The sequence below is a fragment of the Zophobas morio genome, unplaced genomic scaffold, assembly GCF_036711695.1.
Source record: "Zophobas morio isolate AGI-343-1 ecotype UQ-CSIRO unplaced genomic scaffold, CSIRO_AGI_Zmor_V1 ptg000028l, whole genome shotgun sequence".
NCBI lineage: Eukaryota > Metazoa > Arthropoda > Insecta > Coleoptera > Tenebrionidae > Zophobas > Zophobas morio.
Genome location: NW_026972133.1, coordinates 3,478,554 through 3,502,546, shown reverse-complemented (window position 1 = coordinate 3,502,546; position 23,993 = coordinate 3,478,554). Strand labels below are relative to the sequence as shown.

At 37.8% G+C, this 23,993-nt stretch overlaps 1 protein-coding gene across 1 annotated transcript in view; it reads left to right on the top strand.

The window, feature by feature from the left end:
* Positions 1-23,993, top strand: part of LOC135137066 (transcription factor Ken) — a 106,936-nt gene that overhangs the window by 79,271 nt on the left and 3,672 nt on the right. The window contains exon 4 of the mRNA XM_064066604.1: positions 900-947. The gene's annotated coding sequence lies outside the window, so the exon portion shown is untranslated. The remainder of the gene's footprint in view (positions 1-899; positions 948-23,993) is intronic.

Here is a 23,993-nt window from a genome sequence, read left to right as displayed (position 1 = left end):
CACGAAATTATTCACGCCTATGAGCATTACAAAACACCTGTCATTGAAAAACCCCAGATCTAGACTGCGATAGGGACTTTTAAGTCGCCTACAACCGGGATTAACGCCTCGCTGAAAGAATAGGTCCGCGAAAGGAACCTTTCGGCGCCCGTCGCGGATGTGACGGTCCGACCGACCAGAACCAATTAAATTTTATTAGAATTCCCGCCACACAGACCCAGTTCGGAGTCGATAATAAAATTTGAAGAACCGAGCCTTTCAGAGAAATACCAAGCATTCATCGAACGCAAACGATTCTACCTTTATGGTGCTCGTAAACCAGCCGATGAGATAACATCATCTGTTATTAATTATTGTTCGAAACCGAAGCAATAAATTGTCGGAGTGGTTTTTTCGTTCTGTCATCCACCGGACTAGTCTCTGATTGAAAATCGAACGTTTTCGAAATGAGATGTGGGCGTCTAGGGCAAATAAACCGGAGACGTTCTCGCTCGTTATACACAGATTATCAACATCTGTGTTTGCGCTGTTTTATAGTTTTAGCTTCCGCTAATTGCTTAAGTAAAGTGGGTAATTTGTTGATCGTTTTCCGAGTACAACAAAAATTGCTTTCGATTTTGTGACCCCTGGAGAATTTTTGGCAAGGTTGAGTCCCCCCGGGTGCTCATATCCCGCCGTTTTTTTTTCCAGGAAATTATCGCCATAATCGATGTTTAATTGGTCGATAATTAACAACCATCTACCCATTGGCTAAATAACCGAAGCAATTGCGCTATAATGACATCCGATTGGCTCATTTCAAAATAGTATGAAACCGTATCAATTACTCAGCACCACGCTGAGAGGTGCGTAAATCATCGATGTTTTTCCTATCTTAATAAGATTTATGATTGTTTCAGATCCTTGCATCAACACCTCTCCATCATCTTGGTGTGCATGAAAGAAAGGTGAGTCGGTTTTTGTCCTCATTTTCGAGAAATTGCTGAAAATTGCTCGGACGCAATCACCGAGACAATCTCTGGAAACGTTAGAACGACCGATAATTTTCTCTCTGTTCGTTTTATTCCCACTGTTATTCGTACTTCTTTAATCAGATACCCGATAAATAAGCGTACTCTGTCAGGTGCCAATTTGTAATTTATTTTTGCATTTTTTCACAGCGTTCGTGATAAATCGCTTCTTTCGAGTTATCGTTTACCTCGTTAGAAAAATGGGAATGGTTGTTTCCAAGTGCCGCTAAATCGATTCCGATGCAGGAATGTAATAGTGGCAATTTACGGTGGGAGTGTGAAACTTGGGTTATTTTTTTTACCAAGCTTGCAAACCCAGATTTCGACCAACGAGTTGATCCGAGACTTGGGCTCCACGAAAACGGGCTTTCCATTTTTTGAAATTTATTTTTTTCGAAAAACATTTACGCGTTGTGTGTTCTTTTTAACCGCAACAAACAAAATTCCTCGAGATCGAAAAAGCGGTCTTGGTTCACGGAATCGCCTAATTCGTCGTGAGCGCTTAGTGCCGGATGTGACAAATAACAATCCATCAAATTATCCATTATATCCATATAAAATAGAAGGCGGAACATAATTTCTTCAAATTAAACTGAAAAAGGAATTTCACACTATTAAAAATTTACACAAGCGGTAGGCGACTTGTAATTTAGAAAAACCCGCTGCCAACCAGGAACGGTCCCGCTTCCCCGAATCGCTACGAGACATGCTCGTTAAATTCGTTACGGACCTGTACGAAAAAGCATTTCGTCGGACTGCTTTGTCTAGAAGATTGTCTAAGATTTTCATGGTCGATGGTCTCGAAATTAATAACTATAATAACATGAACAATGAACCAACATTAATACGAAAAAAAAAAATTGACGAAATATATGGGTTATGGCGCGTCCGGTTCGCAAATTGTGTTTCGAAACAGATCGTGAGATGCTGTTTTGAAACCTTTGGCACGATAAAAAATAGATCGGATTGATTTTTTTTTTTGGTGGAAATGCGGAGGAGTAATGCCACCGACAAAGCAAACATCAATGAATAAATTCAATTTGCATAAACGACAGTCATTAACTAATTTCATGTGTTGTTAAAGTGCTTTGTGGGAACACCCGCACGGTTTGTGCGGTGAGCAAGTGACAACTTTAAATTTGAATATAATAAAACGTAAAGCCGGACCAATTTGCATATGCATGTCGTGTCTTGTACTACAAAGAAACTGTAACACCTATGCTAATGTACGTGTATTTGTCAATTCGCACTTGACAGGTCTATAGAAAACCGCTTTTTGACTTGACCACGCTGGAGGAATATATTTATGTTGCACCTGTTGCACAGGAACAAGATAGGTTAAGGGAGAAGACACTCGATCCGTACTTGACTTTTTGACTTAATCTGTCGCTTCTAGAACGTCAAAATAAAATGAAAGCTAAGTACTGCTTGCGCAACAAAGAAACAAATAATCCACTTAATTAGAAACATGTAGCAAAAACCACTTGAAGATTTAGCAAATATTGACCCTAAGGCTAACGACTTTTTTATTAATATAAGCCAACACAACAAATATCTCGACAAGAAAATGTCCTCGGTAAATATAAATAAATGAATAGGAGATATTTATTTGCTTCTTCGACCTGTCGCCTAAAACAGATGAATAAACATGCAGTATACTACAGCGGCTACAAATTATAATCACAAAGCATCCCGCTTCGTTACAATGTATGTTATGTCTATCGTTGGAAGAACAGCAAAACGATGCTAACAGGATCTTACGTTGCTCTCTCTTAAAAAAAAAAATATATTAAGTTTGACAATTACAAACAATTTGACACGGAGCATAATTTGACAGAAAGAGGTCCGGAAACTTGGGGTTCCGCAAACCGACCGAAAGATATAATCAATCATTTGTTTTGACTAAAAATAAAATAAAACCTCATGGAAACTTATCACGAAAGTAAAGTTATCTGAACTATAATTTGCTTTAAAAAAAATGTAATTGAATTGTAACGAAACCTTGTCAAAAACTAACCACTATAGATTTATCGCTGACAATTTCGACAACAACCATTAATATAATGAGTTGTCACATAAATGATTAAATGCAAGAGTTTAATTATCACCGACAAGATTTGCTAACGTTTATAAAAAATCGTGTCCTCTTTCTAGTTTTCGTTACCCATTAAACTAGCAGTCTCGGATATCGGGAACGAGTAGCCCGCAGGAGATACTTGTTCGCGTCGGTTCGGCCATAAATTAGAAACCTCGTTGCCAAATCTCCGTCCGCGTTATCAGTGCACGCCATTAGAAACTGCATTTTCTAATTTCCATCCGAAACAGTTATGGTAATGGGCGTACGTCTCAATTTTCATCGCCTATGGGTCGCCGTCCATAAATTTTAATTTCTCCTTCGAAGATCAAAAGCTCACGCTATCTCGTCCAAACAATCAACAATTGCGCAAGTCATTTCAAGTACATTATTATTAGGCAGCTGGCCCGTGTAGTTATTTTTTTCTCCTTAATATAACGTTCAACATTAACGATCGTAATTTTCGGAAATGGGTCAGCCGATAATTCATTTTGTTACTTGTCGATATTGCGAGACAATCTTGAGTTATGGCCATTTTTATTCGATAATTTGATACAGTTTCGGATCGTGACTCGCTTTTTACTCTAATTCGTTTCTATTGGTATTTTTCGGGGAGATTAAGAGCGCTATAAATTCACGCGGGAGAGGGAAGAGGGGCGGCGGGCGAAACAGCGATACCGACGGCGGGATCGTCGGGAAAATGATTTGTTAGCGGGAATTCCTGCCGGCGGCCGTATCGAGAAAGCTCACGCCATCAGGTGAACATTAGATGCAATTTTCGATGTTGGAGGCGATACATCAAGTTGGCGGCTAAGATTACGCAGGGTGGAGTAATGAAGGATTGATTGGCTCGAAACGTGTTCGCGCTTTTGCAATAAATGGTAAAGCGTCGAATTTCAGCCGGGAAATTTATCGCTCTGTTGTGGAGTGGGTTATTCAGTCTGGGAAACAGCGGAAAGGTGGGGCAGGCGCCAGACGGCCAACCTTTCAAAGAAAATTTTCATCTCTTAGTACGTGTGATTTATCATGTACGTTAAAATAATATCTAGTACGAAATAAATGAAAAAAAAAAATGTGCCAACGTTTCTGATGACTCAAGCTTATGCTTATGCCACTTGGCATCCTCCTCCGTGAAATTAGAAAATTGCAATTTCTATTACGGCTGCAATTAGAGTCCCCCACAATGTTTGTTTGTTGCACCATTTAGTACTGAACTTGGATACCGCAACACTCAAACATGGGTTTAACCTACATCAGCATCAAAGGAGTCTTTGTTGTGTTTTGCACCGCTAAACGTTTAAATACTCGACGATAATGATCCTAAGTGAGTGAAATTTCACGGCGAAATTCTGACACGAATCCGCAACATCCTAGAAAAATTATGCCGCCCATGATTCTGTGGAAAAAAAGCCAATAAACCCATCGTAAAGTAAATCCCACGGACCTTAATAAAACCTTAAATAACACATCACGGTTAACTGGCTGTATATTAAAGATAACGTTTAGCGATTTTTTTCGCATCGTAAAATGATAATTTTAATTGCACTCCGCGTGGTACACCACAAGACGCAGCGCCCGGAGCAGACCAGTATCCGGTGAAATCTCAATTGGAAAATTCTTGCGTAAGGACTTGCGTAAAGCCCTGACCACACGAATCGATTTCCGGCAAGGAGAATCGAGAGCACAGCGTCCCATATGCGCTCCTACCCAGACGTCGCACCGTTTATTTCGGTTCACACTAAAATCAACGTTCACATCAACGTCCGGTCAACGTACAAAAACGGTTTAATTAAACACAGTTAAATAAAACCAACTTTGAACGTTTATTCGGGCGACTTTGCGGCTTCGGTTCCTCATAAATCGGTGGACATGGCACCTACACTTGTACCATTTGTACCTGGGCAAAAACCCGTCGTCCGATAAGCCCCACGATACCATCTCGACCATGTCCACCTGTCCCATTTTATTGATTTAAAACGAAACCGAGTCATTAGCTGCGTCATAATTTTTTATTTGTTTCGATCGCTGGACCCCACCCACGATATTTTTACATTGAATTTAACACGGTCGACCTTAAGCCGAGCTAGTCGCAACAATGGTAACCTAGTCTGTGATACGAGTGCCGTAAAAGTGGCTAGATTTCTTGGCGTGAAGGTAGGCTAAGCTATTTTTGACATTTGACACTGTCGGATGCGGGTCGTTATGGTTTTCGAGCAGGCGACAGACGCTCTTTGTGAAAAAGTCGCGGAGAAAGAACGGATCTATTCCATGAACAAATTCGGATGGGCATTTCTTTGGGTCTTTGTTTATTGTTCGCGGGGAATGACATGCGGGTTCTAGATTTGGCGCGAAAGCTCCCCGGTGATTCCGTTCGGTGCCTATGGAAAGATTTCGTCGAAGGTGATGGTTTTGTGGAGAATTGGATTTGGAATGCGACGATGACGCTCCATGAAAGCAAATAACCGTTTGACTTATTCTGTGATCAGTTAAGGTAATGTCTTCCATAGCTGTAAAATATCATGGGTTCATAATTCTTCGAGCAACACCTTAAATCTATACAAATTTACATTTACATAAAGTTACAATAGAGGTTTACGATATCGGATAGGAGGAATTTGTCTTTATATGCTAAATAACGTGGACAGTCAGGTTTTGAGGTTAAAGTTAACGTTAGTGCCAAACAAAAACAGGCCCACATGTCTCAGTCCTGATGTAGGCATTATTCGACGATTTTTTTTTTTATATATGTATATATCTTGTCATTTCAATGTTTTCTGTTCTCAAAATGTCCCTTCAAAATGCTTTTGAAGGGCTCGGATACCTAAAACGCTTCTGAAAAAAAGTTGTCAATTTCGACAAACAAATTTTCAAAAATTCTTTAATCCAACATTCTGTCCTACAGTCACTGAAACCCCTCGGTTTTTGTTTTTTAAAAGTGCCGAGAATCTTTATGTCCAGAGGGTCAGTGGGTTTAAATGTTGTAACAGCCGCCTTTAAATCTTCCACAATCTTCACCATCATCAATAACATAAATATATTACCTTGTTGTATCGAGTGCCATTTCGAGCAAAAGTGAAATTTTACCGCAAACCTCCGTTAGATAATTCATCGTTCGCGTTATATAAATTAAAAACGGCGCCCGATGTTTTCGAACGAATCACGACGATTTCGAAAATTTTGCAAAGCTCACGAACCCCCTGCTTCCTTTCGGTGAATGTCTGTCTATTTCGCGACAAACTCCTGCAATTTTAATTATTGACAGGTGAGGTCGGCCGTTTCATATCGGGGAACCTTCGATGAAGCACGCAATGTCTGTCACGAATTTGTGTAATTACAATTAGGAATTTGCTCGAAACCATTTAAGACAAACGTCGTGTCCTACAAAATGGGTTGGAAAAAATTGAAATAGCGCCGACAAGGTCCGACTCCACCCATCTTATCAGGAAATAATTTCATTATTTAATTGTCTAGGCTATTAGTTTTTGCCGTTGCATTGTACTGCAAAATAATCGGGGAAAAAATCGACAAACGCTAACGGTGAAACCACGTAACTAATAGCTTCCTCTACTCCGATAATTGGCAAAACGACGGTGCGGATTCTTCGCGGACCCACCCATGCAGCGCTGTTACCCTGTCGCTGAACACGTGCTCTTTATGCTCCTAGAGATTTATTATTGGGGCAATTAATAAGCTCACTTGCTCTTCCTATATCGGATAATTAATTTCAGAGTGTTAAGGCGAAGATGTCTTTGACGGTTAGAAAGGTGGCTCGCTACGCTTCTCACCGCACGTCGGAGTCTCCAGGGTAAAAACGTTCTCTCCACCAGATTTATGCCGCTGATCACTTCGCGTCTAATCCTCATAAATTATCCTTCTACTGTTCCTATTAATAACTGGCGATTACTTGCTAGTAGCGATCGCTGTGACTAATAACTCCAACAGCTTAATTAGATCGCTTTTTCTCAAAGGAAGCGAAAATTGCCCGTGCTAATTAAACGGACATCCGCGACAGATTGCCATCTAAATCCGACCCTGTTTCGCCTTTCGTCTTCAAATTCGCCACACACACACATTAACTCATTCCTTTTCACTATAAAAAAATACTGACTTTTGTCAATTATACCGAGTGTAGTCACCGTTTATTAAATAAGAATTCCGTATATTTGTACATGTTTAGAAACTGTATTCTTTTAATTTTTTTTATGTTTCCAAGGTAACACGTTTGGTTTAACAGTTATATTTAAAAACCCACATTTGGCTATTTTTAATCACGGAAGTCTAGAACTTTATACAAATTTGCAGACTTTTTTCGCAATCTTACCTTAACAAACGTATATACAGGGTGATGAAACAAAAAACTGTGTTATCAATGAATTAAAACTCGAGATTTAACCAAAATAGGGCACCTGAAAATATACCGGTATTACCGGTGATATTTAAAATTTTTGAGTCATATGTTTTATAGCCTCAAAGGACACTCCGGAACCTAATTACCCTAATTTCATTTATCTTACGAAACCAGTTTAAAAGTCAACAGCAAGAAACTGTGTATTGAAATTTTCAATAAAAATTAAATTAAAGGTTTCTCTTTCCAAAAATTGAACATCACGTCCAAACGTGATCTTTTCTATAATGTAATCAACGACTGCATTGAGAAATGCAAGCGCATTTTATACAAAGCTGATAATTTCCACAACAAATATTTATTTCAGGACTTTTATAAATATTTAAAATTCTTTATTAGAAAGTTTTGAAGACGATTTAACATTTCTAATAGCCAGGATGCAACCCGGGTCTGAAATTATGTTTAAATTGGATTCATGACTTCAATTTAGAAATCAATTGGTAAAGTTATTTTATAGCAAAACAGCTTAGATCTTATGTATCATTTAATAATAAGAAAAATGTGTCTAAAGTTATTTAGACAGAACTTCCGTTGCACCTGAAAACAAGGCTTATTTATGGGTTGGTCACTTGCACGCCGCGGTTATATACAGTATAAACAGTTCCAAAAAACTGAGTGTATATTATTAAAACTTTCTAACGCGGATGAATAAACTAAAAATACTAGAACAGACAAAACAAAAAAAAAACAGATACAATAAAACCGTGTCAATTGAAATTCTATATACTCGACTCCGCTAATTGTTTTTGCATGTGCACGCCGATTGCCATCTAAGTCCGACCCTGTTTCTTCACTCTTCTTCAAATTCGCACCACCCACAAACCGACAACGGGGTCAACGCGTTCGAGTACCTTGCGACATTTAATTGAAGATCTCGAGATAACAAACAAAGCAAAAACACTTTGGCTTTCTAACAGTCACACCCGTGAAGATCTGCCGATAATTACTACGACACTTGTTCCTCGATCCGCTTCGATTGCCGAATTAAATCCTTTTTTTTTGGTGTGCGGTAATTGGCGGTACCGTTAGCCCCTGACCCATATGGACGGCAGACGTTCCCCCAAGGGTTCTATTTTTAACTCTCCTAGCATGTAGTGCACGGGATGTGATGTTGTAATTATCGGAAGACAAGACCATGGTTAGACTGAATCGCCAGCACGCAACTCCGCGAAGAGGAGAAAAAATTTCGATACGATACGTCGAAATTGCTCGTCAAAACGAGACGAAAAAATGGTGATCACGACGTGCGAAGGTTGATGAGTAGGTTATTAAGGATACGTCTAGTGGAGATGTCTTCGTAAATCATGCAAGGATAACTAGTTGTGGTTTGAGTGATGAAAAAATATCGAGTTTGGTGCGCTTTTTTGCCGTTTGAGAAATTAAAGCATGTTCAAATTGATAGGTGTACGTCTCGAGACGTGTTATTCGGTTTTTTGACGAGGTTTAATTTTAAAGTGCTAGAAGTTTGTTAAGTAAACGAAGAGGTGGTGTCAGTTTTTCAATGGACCTTGTTAATATCCGTATGTTCATTAGCATCTTCTGCAGCTGACTCTGGGTTAGATTTTTTCTGACCGCCGAAATTGAAGCAACAAAGAGAAATGTAATCCTGATGATTTCATCATCACAAACTAATTTGTTAACGAAAATAGACAAAATAGAAAATGTAGTGAATACGAGAGCTCCTGGTCAAGCCAGCCTTTTACCATCTATTCCAACATCCTAGATGTTGAAACACCACTGAACCCATACCATCTGACTTATTGTACTCCTGAGCGATAATTCACGACCTGTCATTCCTCAACAGCTCTGATTCATAAATCCTCCCTCGCTCTAATTAACGAACACATTTAACTCAAAGTCGTGTCCTATATAGTTCGATTATTGAAAAATGCCTGACCTCAGTGCATTGCTCAATCTGCTCCATTGGCTGCATCGGCGTCATTTTCCCTTCATATCCTCTCCCACTTCCTGCGTAACTGCTTATTATTCTTCTCATTTTATTATAGGATGTACTTCAGACGCTCTAACATATTTATGCCTTGTTTTTTAATTAATATTCATAGCTCCGCGATCACGAATTGGATGTATTTGTTAGTGTCATAAGAATTATAGTGAGTATGTATATCGCAGCTCGTGACCACTTAACGTCTCTAACATTTACTCCGCTTTGCTTTTTTCCTCGCATACTCTCGTACCGAGGTGCGGTTAACAAGAGGACTTTATCTTCGATCGAAGTCCTGAATGGTGGCACAATTCGATCGGATCGCGCTGACAGGACGATTTATTACGGGAATATTTGATATCGAGCTTATTGTGAATCAATTACATATCAATCACGGGCTCGCAATAACGGTACGCGAGTTATTAACGGATTAACGAGGAAATGCGTCTGTTTTGCGGACGGTTATATTTCGAATTTGCATGTGCGCGCATTATCCGAGACGGTACTGAAGCGTGGAGTGAAAGTCCTAAACTGCAACTCGAGAGTAATCGGTTTTCTTCCGATTTGCCTTTTGGGGAATATCTTCTTTTCTAAATCTTTCAGTGCTCACCGGTAGGTGCATGTTACAATTGTTTGGGTTCGCTGGGGGCGGTGCTGGATCGTAAATCATCGCTGCTTCTTGCCGGTTTTTTGCACTTTGGACGGCTGAAAAGTTGCAGGGATGAGTTATGAGCTTGTATTGTGTTAGAAGATGTTTTATCTATGATAACCTCAAAGACTAACGATCTCCTCGCAATGTTCCGCAAGGCGATCTATTTTCGGGTCTTCTTTTTCGTACCGCAAACAATCTGCTCGAAAAATCCATGCAGAAATCTCAAGCAATTTGAATTGGGTTTTGTGGTATTACACTAAATTTATTACTTCTCTTCAATGGTGTTTGTCTTTGAGACTTACTTGTGGTCTTCGGACTTAATCCAAGACAATGTTTCACCACGAATGATGTAATGGACAGTTTTCACCAAAGCTAGAAAAAATGCGCTTCGTAGTATTCTAGAACTAAAAATCCTCCACACATTGCGACAAGTCGCAAGCACAAATGGCTTAAGCCGGCGTTTTCTCCGCGGTTTAATGACCCGATAAATGACACAAGCCACCACGTTATTACAAAAAAGGCCATACTTTTACGACCTCTCCACTATCTAACGCTATAAAATAAAAACTGCACCATAATAATTTCAATCTTTCTTAAGATAGGTGCCAGCAATACCGGTTCTAAATTTCACTTAAGATTTAAAACAATATAAATTACAAATTGCTTTTCTTATCTGGCTGTCATCGGAGGCGCTTTTTCTTTAGCCAATCTCAGTTGTCGTTCCCCACCGGGCGATCATCTTGTCATTGGAGATTTCCATGCAAAAACTCCTGGAAAAAAAAATGACCACCATTAGAAAAATGAAGCGACCAAAAATTGGAAGCACGTGTAGGGTAATCCGTCAAAAGCTCCACTTCGCCATTAGGTCCCTCTTCAGGATCCTGCAGAGCTCCGGCTGGTAGAAAAAATGACATCACGCGATATCTCGGCATCCGTTCGTGTTTCGGTCGAAATTAATAGGACCTATTATCCTTGTCCGTTGCGCCATCGAAATCGGTCAGAGGCGCAACACGAAGAATGCGATTCCGGCTCTAGCCGTCCGCATATTTCCTTATCTTCTTTGCATGTTTGGGCGAGACGCTTAAGTGCGGTTTTAGGTTAAATCAAAAATGAATTATATGCGAACAGCCGTGGAATATTCACGCGAGCGCTTTTAATTAGACTCAGCGATAGCGATCGGGATGTTTAATAAACAGAAAAAATTAAATACCTGTCCATTATTCTGCTTATCTGCTGCGAGACTCTCGCAACGACCAATCACAATTAATTAAAACATTTCTCGATCGGTTTCATGTTGTAACATTAAAACTTCCATTAAGTCAAATACACGGAATTAATGATGCGTTCAAAATATTTTAATTGATTTGAAACATACGTTTCTCTCATTACCTAATAACCGTATTATTTGCATATTGTGGAGTCGATTTTTTTTTTCACGCAGACGATGGCTTTCCATTGTCCGATTTCGAGAAAACTTCCGCGATTTCGTAAATTAAAAACGCGCTAAATGGACTGCCAATTACGATCATTAAACTCCATCATGCATGGGCGCCGACAAAAAAGTCGCCGCGGGACATTTCGGCAAATGTGAACTCGATTTCTTGGGGCCGAAAAAATTACACGCTTTTCGGACAGAAAACAGACGCCGAAGCGAGTTCGTATGACGTGCATGCTGGAGTTGCAAAAGTTGTTAGGCTGTTCCGAACAACAACATAATGTTAGATTTCCTGTTTTTCAAAGCTAATAAAAATTTTACTGCTCTTTTACCATATACATACACATATTGTTATACAATCAAAAATTAACAACGAACCTGGACTTATTTTTAAACTGGACAAGTTTATAGAAAAACAAAACTGACATATTTTCATACAAGATTATTTTTACGCCAAAGTTTGGTATCCGGTTATGGTCCCAGCAAACATCCGTTATTCGCAACTGTGGGTTTTGCGAATAGTACCTACTTCTATTGCCAGGTTTGCAGTCCCCTAAGGTCACCTTACAACAAAGAAAAATAAGAAATCAAGACACTAAATACGTTGCATAATAACAAGACAACTTATTTGTTAATCGTAATAAATTAATATACATATCATGAATACAGTGTCATTATTTAATTGGAAAACAAAATTAGGTATAGCCAAAATTGCAAAAAAAGCACAAATCTTAAATAACACAAAAAGGAGACAGACGTTGGGTAATAAAACCTTCAAAATTTAATGACCAACTACAAAAGGAAGCAATCTGAAGAAGCTAATTAATATAATTTTTAAGTGTTCCTAGTTCTACTACTATCAACCAGACTATCAAAAAATGTAGATAAGTCTGTTTCACAATTGATAAGTGTACGAAGAAAACAACATTAAAGTTCTAATAATGTATTGCTGGTGATGTGTGTGTTGTACCTCATTATGACAGTTCTCATTTGTAACCTGTCATTTAAAGTCGTCGTTTTTATTGTTTTAACGTTTTTCAAGTATGAATCACAGTAATTCTCATTGATCCTAACTCAAAACAATAAAACAGTCGTTTTCAAAACTCTTGACAACAAGACACTTTCAGCCGCTTGTAACCAAGAATTTCTGGCCAAATACCTTCATTTAATAATTCAAGAAACATCATTAGAGGCTCACATTAGAGTTGTAATCAAAAGATTTGTTCGAACTGGCAGTGTCAACAAAAGGAAATCTCGTGGAAGATCTTCAGTATCTGAAGAAGCTGAAGAATCCGCAAACATCTTTGACAAAATTTTCTCAGCAATCAGGAGTTCTTGTTGCAACATGAAATTGAATAGGCATTGACGAACGGATTACAGAACACTTTTGAAATTAAAAAGAGAATGAACATGTGTCTTGAACAAAATGGTGAACATTTTCAACATTTACTGTGATGTTTAACTCAATAAATTTGTTTCTTTTTATTGTAATGCATTAGTTTATTTTTTAAAAAGGAATGAAGTTTTTAGGCAACCAGTTATACAAATGCGTGTGGAATTTGTCGTGCGCCCTTGAACATTTAGTAAGGTCCAAACTGAGAGGCGGCACGTGTTCATGACCTACTTCGACCATGTAATCATTTATAGAAACCCTGTATAATTCCCATGTTGATGGGCTCAATTAAATTTAAACATATGTCATACACTGTGAGAGCTTCGAGCGCGTGATCTTCGGGTTACAAATCTGAAGTAATTAATGATTGCCTACCGTTTAAACCAGTACAAAAGCTTATTATACAACTTGTTTTTTTTTGCGAAAATTTGGATGCCTAGGGTAAAAAAATCAAGGCGGATTCATAAACCACAAGTATAGGAGTATGTTATTTTATAAAATTTACTAAAAAAATTTGAGGGGACGTCACCATATTGTTGGTAAGGATGACCAGCCAAATTTTAGTTTAGTTTAGTTTAGCAAAACTTTTAAGATCAGAGAAACTGACAACAAAATAAATAACAAGTTGGATGAAAAACTTGATTCTGGATTCTAATGCCTTGTGGGAAGCTGAACCGATAGTCAGTTAGTATTTACTTTCTGGCTGTGATTTCATTTGTATTCTTGTCTTTCAGCGAGTTAAGTAAATCCATTTGAAAAACTGCTGACACCACGTAATCCAAAAAGGCTTCAAAACTAACACAGCCTTGAAAACATAAACAACACATACATAATAAGACGAATAGCAGCAACTGAGGAAGCTGAATTCATGACGCCGAAAATTACGCCATCAGAATGTCAAGAACCCGCTCGATTCCAACAAGACAAAAATTGTCCGACCCAAAAAATGCCTTGTCACATGGAAAAAAGCGTGGCTGCGTTATTCGGCCGCGCTTGGCGCAATTTTTTAAGTTACCCAAAACAAGCCAATCAATCTTAAAAGTCCCTCGTTAAGACCCCATCACTCACTTCGCTCATGTTTTGCGTCCATTTAAGCGCAAATTGGCATTTTTTGACATCTCATCAGCGCAAATTGGCTCCAATTCCGTAACCGATCTTACCGCGTCCGAACGCAGAAAGTGGAGCAGCCTTTATGGCCATCTTCCACTTAGTATTCCGTCCAGTCTCTCTTTGCGCAATCTGAGGCCGTTTTGCACCTGCATTTAGATCGGGAACGCTGACGTAACGTAAAGCGCGCGCAAGACCTCCATATAATAGAAATTTCAACTAGACAACGAGGTGCAAGCCTGCCCACTTATTATATGCTAATGCCTGCCGGTAATTGGATTTAAATTAAAATCTTCGATTAATGTGGACTTGAATGGTGTATAATTGAATTTGATAGTGCTTGAATCGCTCCCGGTTTTCTGCTCGACTATGGGAAAACTAGCACCGGCGCAATAAAAACCTTCATACTCGAGCATATAGTAGAAAGCTGCAATTATGTGAAATTATTTAGTGGTAATAAAAGTGCCAGGGCATTTTCTTTATGTAACTGCTCCGAACGAATTTATGGCTTTATTATCCCGCTTAGGATTAACGAAATCCGATAAAACGCGATCTCTCATGACGAGACGCACGCTAAATCATCTTGCCTCCACAATACCATACACAATTTGCTCGGACGTAATCCATAACTTATGTAAAACGCATTAGACGGGCCGGTAACGAGCGTACGTGGCCGAGAGACGTCTTGGCGGTCACGAGAAAATCCATTTTCAATTGGATAAAACGAAAACCGATTTATAACGTATCAATTACGCAAAACCCACAAAGATTTACCGACGGTTCTGCTAAATCGAGAACGTGCACACAAGATATTGACTAATATACGACACTGATTGATGTTTCGGGGGTCCGGAGGTGCAATGTGCAACCATCGATGCCTTGATTTATGGACGCGAAATAACAATTTGTGTTTATAATAGTCATCGAATGATTAATAATACGACTTTTGTTTCCTTGGCGATTATCCCACCGCCTTCGCCTAGCTTTTTATTTGCTCGATTCGCCCGGAATGGTTAACATGCAGAAATCTCGGTTACGCCCATCACGACCGCAGAAACACACAAAACACACGCCGCGATTTTTTTCGCGACGAAGCGAGGGGCCGCGAGAGGTGCCCTGAGGGACGGCGCGGCCTCGGACGGGGGTGCTCCGCCACGAATCCGAATTTTCTCACATAACCTGACAAAATGCCAACGAATCGGGCGCATACATTAAACGTTTCGTAAACGCATTCTCTCGGTCGGTTTGTCGAACTGAATTCCTCGGTGGCTTGTAATTAAGCTATCACTTCGACGGCCTTTGTTATCTCGGATCTCTGAAAGTAGGTCCGTTTTGTGAAAAATTTAAATTAGATTCGTTTTTTCCCCATAAAATTAACTCGATGTTAAGTATAGATATCGGGAGATAGAGCGGTCGAGATTACGGCTTTACAAGAGCGGACTGGACATTTTGAAAAGGAAAAATCGGCCGCTTTATTTCCATTCAAGCTTTAACTAGATTGCATCTAAGCCTGTCATCATTTAAACAATGTGGTCGCGTTTAACGCGAACCACAATATACTTTCGAAATTGTAAACAATAGCGGTATTAATATCCATCAAGATTAGTGTTTGTTGTGTACGAGATTTTTTTATTGCAGTTCCCATTATGTTTGTTTAATTACGTCGATTAGTTTGGCGCGGATCAATAGGTTTACATAACTTTTATTTATGCGTTTTGTTCGCTTTAATAAATTCAGGTTATAGATTTTGTAATTAATTACCACGAAAAAACCTACTTTTCGGACAAGCGAATTAATTATCCTCGATAATTATCAATTTATTAAACAAACTGCGCCTGCTGCGCGTACCAAGAAAAAATTTCAAACCCACGGATAGTCGCTCATACGAGAGATGGTACTTTATTTCATAAATCAACATTAACTAAGATTCTCTACTTAGTATGTCAAGAATCTCAGCTTCTGACAGTACAGGCTGGAATAAATTATAGATAATAACCCGAACGGAAAAAATCGCCGAGGAGAAAATGATATTTATAACAGCGGCCATTTATGGAGGTGATAATTCCTCCTAACCGCACAAAGGTGTTTCCCAGCTGCAGAAAAATCCAAACCGACATAGTTTCATAATACCAATTTCCTGCTTATCGCCCCCCCTCCTAGAAATTTAATCAAACGGTACAAACCCGACCGATTTATAATTACCTCCAGATTAATATTCAATTAATTGTTAACCTTTAATACGACAGCTACCGTAGCGACTCTTGCGGTTTTTCTATCGTTTTGCGTAAATAAATAACATTGACACTGGGCGTTTCGTCGCCTTGATTTTTCCTTCTCTCGAAGAAATTTCAAGTGTAATCGTTCCCAAGGTTTTGCGGTGTTCCTTGTTGACGTTTTTGCACAATTGCGAATTCCGCGCACGTCGCTAAAAATCGTAATATTCATAAATATCAAGGTAACAAACGATTCGTTATGCAAACAATGTACAGTTAGATTCGATCGACTGACGTTCGAGATCGCTGCCTTTTTTACGCAGATTCCGAGTCGTAAACGTCTCGCAAAGCGTAAAATGTGCGTTGCATGAGACTGTTTGTTACGCACATGGAACGACTTGTGTCGACACATCGAATTCCGTTTATTGGCTTAATCGAAAACACACTCATAAATTTTCGATGTCGATTTTCTGTCAACGCGAAATTAATTATGGCTTTTATTACAAGATTTTTCCATTTGATTGCGATGACCGTACACGCCGCCGGTTGGGTGGCGCTTGATTTATTCTTTGTTTGGGTTTTTGCTCATTTACGGAAGACGAAGAGTTTCGAGATGGAAAAGGAGAGGCGCGAGGAAGGGTCCTTGAGCCATGCCGAAACTTGTAACATCGTGTTACGTGTTCGGCGTTATCTATACACTCGTGTTTATTTTTAATAACATTGTTTTTGGTCTAGACTTTCAATCAACTTTCCTAATAATTATACATCCCACACTGTCTTCTTAATTATGTACCGCTCTATTGATTTTAATTTTTGCGATTCTTTTATTCCTCTGCATTCAGATTTCTTATCGTTAGTAATTCATCATTTTTTATATCATGGTATTAAAGAATAACATGTCATGTTGCTGTGCGTTCAAGAATTTTTTTTCTTTAATAGATTGTCAGTTTTTTTTCTTCATACAAAACATTTTTTCTAGTATTAGATGTAGTCCCACCAAAAAAATACTTTATCTTTTATGTCAAATTTGGAATAATCTTTCCTTCTTCCTATCATTTGAGCTTCGTTCTTCTAATGACAAGTAGCCAGAGAGATGGAAATTTTATTATGAATGTCTCATCTACCTCAATTCTTGGAATGACTACTCCCAGTGCTAGAGAGTCAGTAAACCAGTTATCATAGTCGGATATTCAAAGGGTGAAAATCATAGCAGTTTCGTGGCATGTAGTTTCATCTTCACGACTTTTCTTTTATGGCAAATTGATTGTAATTAACTTCACATCAAGTTGGTAATACAACACAGAAACATCCAAGTGAAAACATTCTTTTGCCATTTTTGCTGTCAATTTCACTAGTACGTCCACAGTCATTTACACGTCCTAACAACTGGTGCCAACACTAAATGTGATAATGTGGTCGTGCTTGGCCTCTATTTCCCGGCATGTCAACAATTTTAAACAATCGTAGAAATATTTCCCGGCAGTACTGCCAGCGATTCTTCTCAATGCTAATGGTGATGTGGCAACTTCATTCCATTAAGGGCTATATGCAACCGGCAAACAGCAAATAATGTTTGGTTGCGGCTTCATACTATAGTCAAATTCAGTACAACATTGAAAAGTTTAACCATTAATAATTTTTTTTTGCTTTGGTTGTCGTCGTTATCCTCTCATCCATACTTAACAATGGATGCTACATTCCTCAGTTTTTCTTTTAAACTATTATTACTTCTTTCTTATATTATATTATTTTTTAATTATTCACATTTTTTCACATATACAATTATAAATGCAATACATATTCCTAAAGATATAACAGACCCATAAAAAACTGTATAATGTGAATATTAAATGAGAGCGTTTTTTTTACTTTCGGAGCGTAACCTCAGTACGAAACAACAGGTCACCTGCTTCCGTCTATCTGTCTGTCTGTCTGTCCGGATTTTTATTAGCCAGATAATCTTAGAAACTACTGAACCAATTGTTAAAATTTATATGTATATTAGGAATATCGTGTAGATGGTAAAACTGTAATCAAAATTTGGCTAATCATCCCTACCAACAATTTGTTGACGTCATCTCTAAAATTTACAGTAGAAAATATTTAAAAATTTTATAAAATCAGGTACTCCTGCACATGTGGTTTATGAACCCCTGTTGAGTTTTTATCCTAGACATCCAAATTTTTGGAGAAAAAATCAAAATTGCAACATGACGCAATTTAACTTTGAAAGTACAACACCGAATTCTCTGAAATTACGCAAACGTTTTAAGGTTATCGTACGCAAGGTATTTTTTTTTTCTTGTAAGCCCCTCTAAAACAATAATAACATCATTTTACAATTTTGTTCTTTAAAATATAGGTATATACCAAATATAAATTGTGGTGATTCCAAAAAGATCGTTTGTTATTTTTAATCCAAATCTTATCTGAAAGACTCGGGTTTAAGGATTGGATTATCGGACATTTTAGATGAAATTTCTAAATTGAATCAGTAGAAAGTAAAATGGTAAGTTTCACCCCACATTTTTTTATCATTGTACCTATTTTTTCATCTATTTGTACTGTATCATTTTTGTAAGCAAACAGGCCAATTTTGACGTTGAAGTTTTTTATTGCCTTTTTTTTGTGAAATAAAAAAAACAATTTTTGTCTTGAAATTTTTTTAATGCATTTTTTTTAACATTTCACCCCATTTTTAAGGTTGTTTTTGTGAATTTCCAAAGATTTTGACCATGATTCCAGCGGATCCATATAGAAACCGCTTATTTTTACAAACAAATTAAAAAAAAAAACTTCAACGTCAAAATTAACCTATTTTCTTGAAAAAAAAAGATCCAATACCTTATAATAAATTAAAAACAAAATGTGAAATGTACCATTTTACTTGCTACTAATTTGCTCCTTTTTTTTGTATTCTATAAGTATATTTAATTTTTTATTTATGTATAACATTGCTCTAAAAACTTATAAGCTTTTTAAGAACATCGTAAGCATGGTAGAGCTTTAATCAATTTTTTTTCGTTTATGGCCTCCTAAAAAACGATGACGTAATTTATAATTTGTATGTACTGAAATAATGCAAATGGTTTAAGGTTATAGGAAAGACGATAAATCGTTAATCAAAACTTGTTCGTTTAAGGCCTTCCCAGACAATTATGACGTCATCTTAGAATTCTACCGAACAAATGTTCTGTAAATTTTACCAAATTACATATTCCTGCTTATGTAATTTATGAATCCGTGTTGAATTTTACCTTTATCATCCAGATTAAAAAAAAACAACAACATTGTATAACAATATTTTTCAATTTAACTTTGAAATTGCAAAAACCGATTGCCGAATTTCTTCAAATTTATTCGTGTTTTTGGGAAAAACTTAATATGAATTGGTCAACCAGACCTTTTCTTTGCGTTGGGGACACAAAATCAATCAAATTTAATTTTCTTTTAACCGCTGATGCTTGCAATCTGAACGTGCTAATAGTCGAATTCGGTCGAAGTATAAACATAAACAGTCGAAGTTATAGGGAGAAATTGAGAATGTCTACATTTGTTCCTATTAGTTGTCGGAGAAATTCTGTCAAAATAATCTTCCCACTTTGTAATTTCCCGGTGGACCCCCATATATTAATAAACCGAAAATACAATCAAGAGTACAAATGTGAACATCTTTAGAATTTACAAAAAAGAAAAATACCAAACTCAGCAAAAGAAAAATTCAACGTAAATTCCAAGGAAATAGTTAACTGAAAGACAGCTGTAAAGAATGTGTGCAAAGAGAAAAAGAGCAAAATACGCATGTCATACTTGCAGCAGTGAGATTGCAAAAACATTAAATAAAAAAGTAAAAACACGAAGAAAAGAAAGCAAAACTTGTATCGATAAAAATCTTAATTGAAACGAACTTATATACATATACATAATTACTTATTCCATTTGTTCGTTAACATATTTTTTCGTTACACTTTCAGTACGTGGTCTCATGTATATCATTATAATTCAATTTTCTTCTTTTTTTTTTATTGTTTATTTATACATTTTCCCCCAAGGTCCTTTTCGTCCAACTGCACTAATTATAAGTTTCGGGCTATAAATGGGTCACGCCAAAATCGACGGTGCAGAATTTGCGTCACAGCGAGCCCGTAATAACAGTTTTTTGGTGAATTCGTGTGAAAACTCTCTTAGCCCCAATACTGTCCACTAAGTACCGCGTCTGACGTCCTCCGCTAAATTACCGTCAATAATTTAAGGATTCTTATGTATATAATTTTTCATAATAATCAGTGCATGTTGCGTCCGCGTCTGAAATTGCTTCCAAGTGCTCATGAAGAAAAAAAAAATTCAGAACAACTACAATTTTATTACCTAATCAGTTATTCCTAATGACGTTTCGCAAATTACTCCATTTTCTCTCTCTTTCTCTCCCATCTCCTTGGACCACACTCGTATCTGTAACACGTTAAGTGCTTTTTGCGAACCGCTCAGCCCTAGAACTTGTGCAACGGCGGAAATGAGACATGAAACAATCTTGAGCAATCTCGCGAGATGATTTATAAAACACGGCTATTCGACGAACGTTCGCTGGATATTCGACGTTTTTCAGCTTGTTCGAGCAACTAGTTCCACAATTATCAGCGACAGGACATCTCTATATGTAAGACCGTACAGAAACCCGTCATGAAAATGTCGTAACTCTCGGCCGGTACTAACTTGTGTTAGATAATTTTATTTGAATTTTAATTAGTCGATAGTTATCGGCAATATCGATCGAACTCTAACGAGCTCGCTATCTGGTTTATCATCGTTTTTTCCCCACATCCTCCGTGTACCGGGAAACGGCAAAACGAAAAAACAACCACCCATGCAGCGGCTCGTGCATGCTTATGGTAATCGCGACCGATTAAATTTGTTCTGGTTTTTTAATTGTTTCGTGTCAGGAGTTCCAGTTTAATGACAGAACGTGGACTGATTGCGATTACGTGCCGAAGGGAATTAGAAGAACAGAAACGGTCTCGTGGGCGTTCGGCCGTTGTCAATTAAGTTTCACTCCATATAGGGTCTAATGCCTCAAAACGTACCGGATTGTCTAACGCTCGACTTATTAATCTTCCCCCACCACCGCGCGCCACATCAATGACAATCCTTTTAATTGCCAATGCGGTGAAAGCACTCCCTTAAATCTTAAATCAACACCAGTTTTTTTCTCATTTTTGCATCTTACATAAACTGCCATCGTAATTTCGCTCTAACTACCATGTACATGTACCATGGTGGATAGATAAAGCGGCGCGATGTCGTAAAGACATGTACACAGTAGGTGGAATTTGTGTCAGTTTTTTCAGTCGAATCGTGATCTGCGATTGGGTAACTCGAACCAATTTCAGGGGCTCTGCTCAAACAACGGCCTGAATATATCTTCTCGTGTGTAACACGCAACGTCGCTTATGGTAATGGACTCTTGTCGTCTGTGGAGGTGTTTAGTCACCGTGAAAAATATTCTTTATCATCTCGAACCCTTGCTGCATTTAATTGCCTGTCATAAAATCCATTCCTAGCACTTGTAATCGCGTGTTCCGCATTCTATTTTTTGCCCGACGAAGATCACGGGGAAGATAAGCAGTGGCGTGCCCAGTGGAGGCGTACGGGCCTTAAATAGACACAATAGGTGTTAATTGTTTAGCGAAACCATAGCCGAGATAAGTTGAAAGCAGACAAAGGTATGACGAAGGCACTACCCACAAGGTTGCACATTTGTAACGAGAAATAGGAAGTTTGGCTAATCTTGCTAATGATCGACGTCTCAAAGAAAAATCGGTTTGTAACGTCGTGCTTCATTTCGTTCCACATTTTAGTTTCATCGTTGAACTAAGGCTTGTCCCAGAAAAAATTGTCGCATATTAATTTTGCGCCAAATTTTTAAGAAAAGAGATTTTAAAAATTTTATTGGCTAGTTGTGTTCAAAAATAACTAAAGAACATGTAACAATCAACATATTAACATTAACTATGATTCATCCAGAAATTACGCACTTTTCTTTTCACTCCCTCCATTAAGCGTTGTACATCATCATCACTTAAGAGTTTTGATGTTTCTTTCCACTTTCGTTTAAAATCAGAAACTGATTTAGCATTTTTTTATGTTTTAATGATTTCTGCTTCATTCTGGACCAGTATCTTTCAATGGGGCGCAAATGGGGACAGTTGGGAGGATTCTCATTTTTCTCGATAAATTCAATTTGTCTTCTTTTTAGCCAATCTGTAACATTTCTGGCATAATGACAAGTTTCCAAGTCGGGCCAAAATAGCACGGGCTTATTATGAAGTCTTAAAAAAGGCAACAATCGTCTTTGAAGGCACTCCTTTAGGTAAATTTCCCCATTTATTGATCCTGTTGAAAAATAAGGCACACTGCGTTTGCCACACGAAGAAATGGCTTGCCACACGAGTACATTTTTAGCGAATTTTTGAGTTTTTATTACTTTAAACTCATTGCTAATAGATTTCCTGTCTTTTCCTGAATAGTAGTGATGACCGGGTAGCGATTTAAAATCCATCTTACAATATGTTTCATCGTCTAAAATGAAACAATAATTTTTTGACGTCATCCGTGAATAAAGTTTTCTCACTCTTGACTTGGCGACGGTTTCTTGCTTGCAATTTCTGTTAGGGGCTTTTGTTTTTTTAAAGGACTTTATAGAATGTTTGCTCTTAATTCTATGCACTGTTGATTTAGTAGTTCCAAATTTTTTAGCCAAATCTCTTACAGAAAGGTTCGGATTCCTTTTTAAGGCTGCTAACACATTTTTTTCAATTTTCTTGTTCACAAATCCCTGTTTCCGTCCACTTCCGCTCTTCCTTCGTGTGTTCCCCATTTCATTATATCTTTTTAATGTTCTTTGGACAGTTCTTCTGGATGTTCTTAACTCTAAAGCTATTTTTTTTGTTGATATGCCTCTGAATTGAACCCATTTGTACAATATTTCTTCACGTAACTGTTCTTGAGAAAACGACTTCTTTGTTAAATGTGACATGACAGTTACAACTAATTGTTTTTATTTAATACACAGCCTCCTAAGTAAAATGGCATATTTCAAAACTTTTTTAACTGAACGGGGAAACTGCGGTAGAAGGAAATTTGTGCGTCTATTTTTTCGGGGACAAGCCTTAAATCATCCTTTAATGTCGTGAATAGCACCGGATTAATCGCTCCTCCCTGCCTCAACCATCACATGTAACACTAGATATCTTCAACGCGGTAGCTATTTTGACATTTTGATACTAGGTTAACGTTAAATATCCAAAACTCGCGATGACATTTGGAAATTTACAGATACACATTTCTGCATTGTATTTAGATCGACCCATTGCACGGAAATTTACGGAACCAGTTCAATGCAAAAAATCACTCGGCAAGGTGCAAGCAGATCACGTTTTTACGTAACGTAACCACGTTAATTATAAGTGCATTATTTAAAATAGTTTCACACTTTCTTATTATCTTGATGATTGATGGTTTGCAAATCATTTTCACGAGATCCATGATTGCAAAATTAGGAGAGCATTGAAGGCGAGATTTTGAGACGGAAAAATCCAGGATGATTTATTATGGATTTTCGTTTTAATTATCAAGCGGAATAATTCACCGTGAAAAGTTCTTTGTCCATTTCGAACTCTACCTCAACAATTATAAAATGAATTTATTACTGTGTAAATAATTAATGGAAAAAAGGAGGGAATGAAGAGAAGGCATCAACCATGAA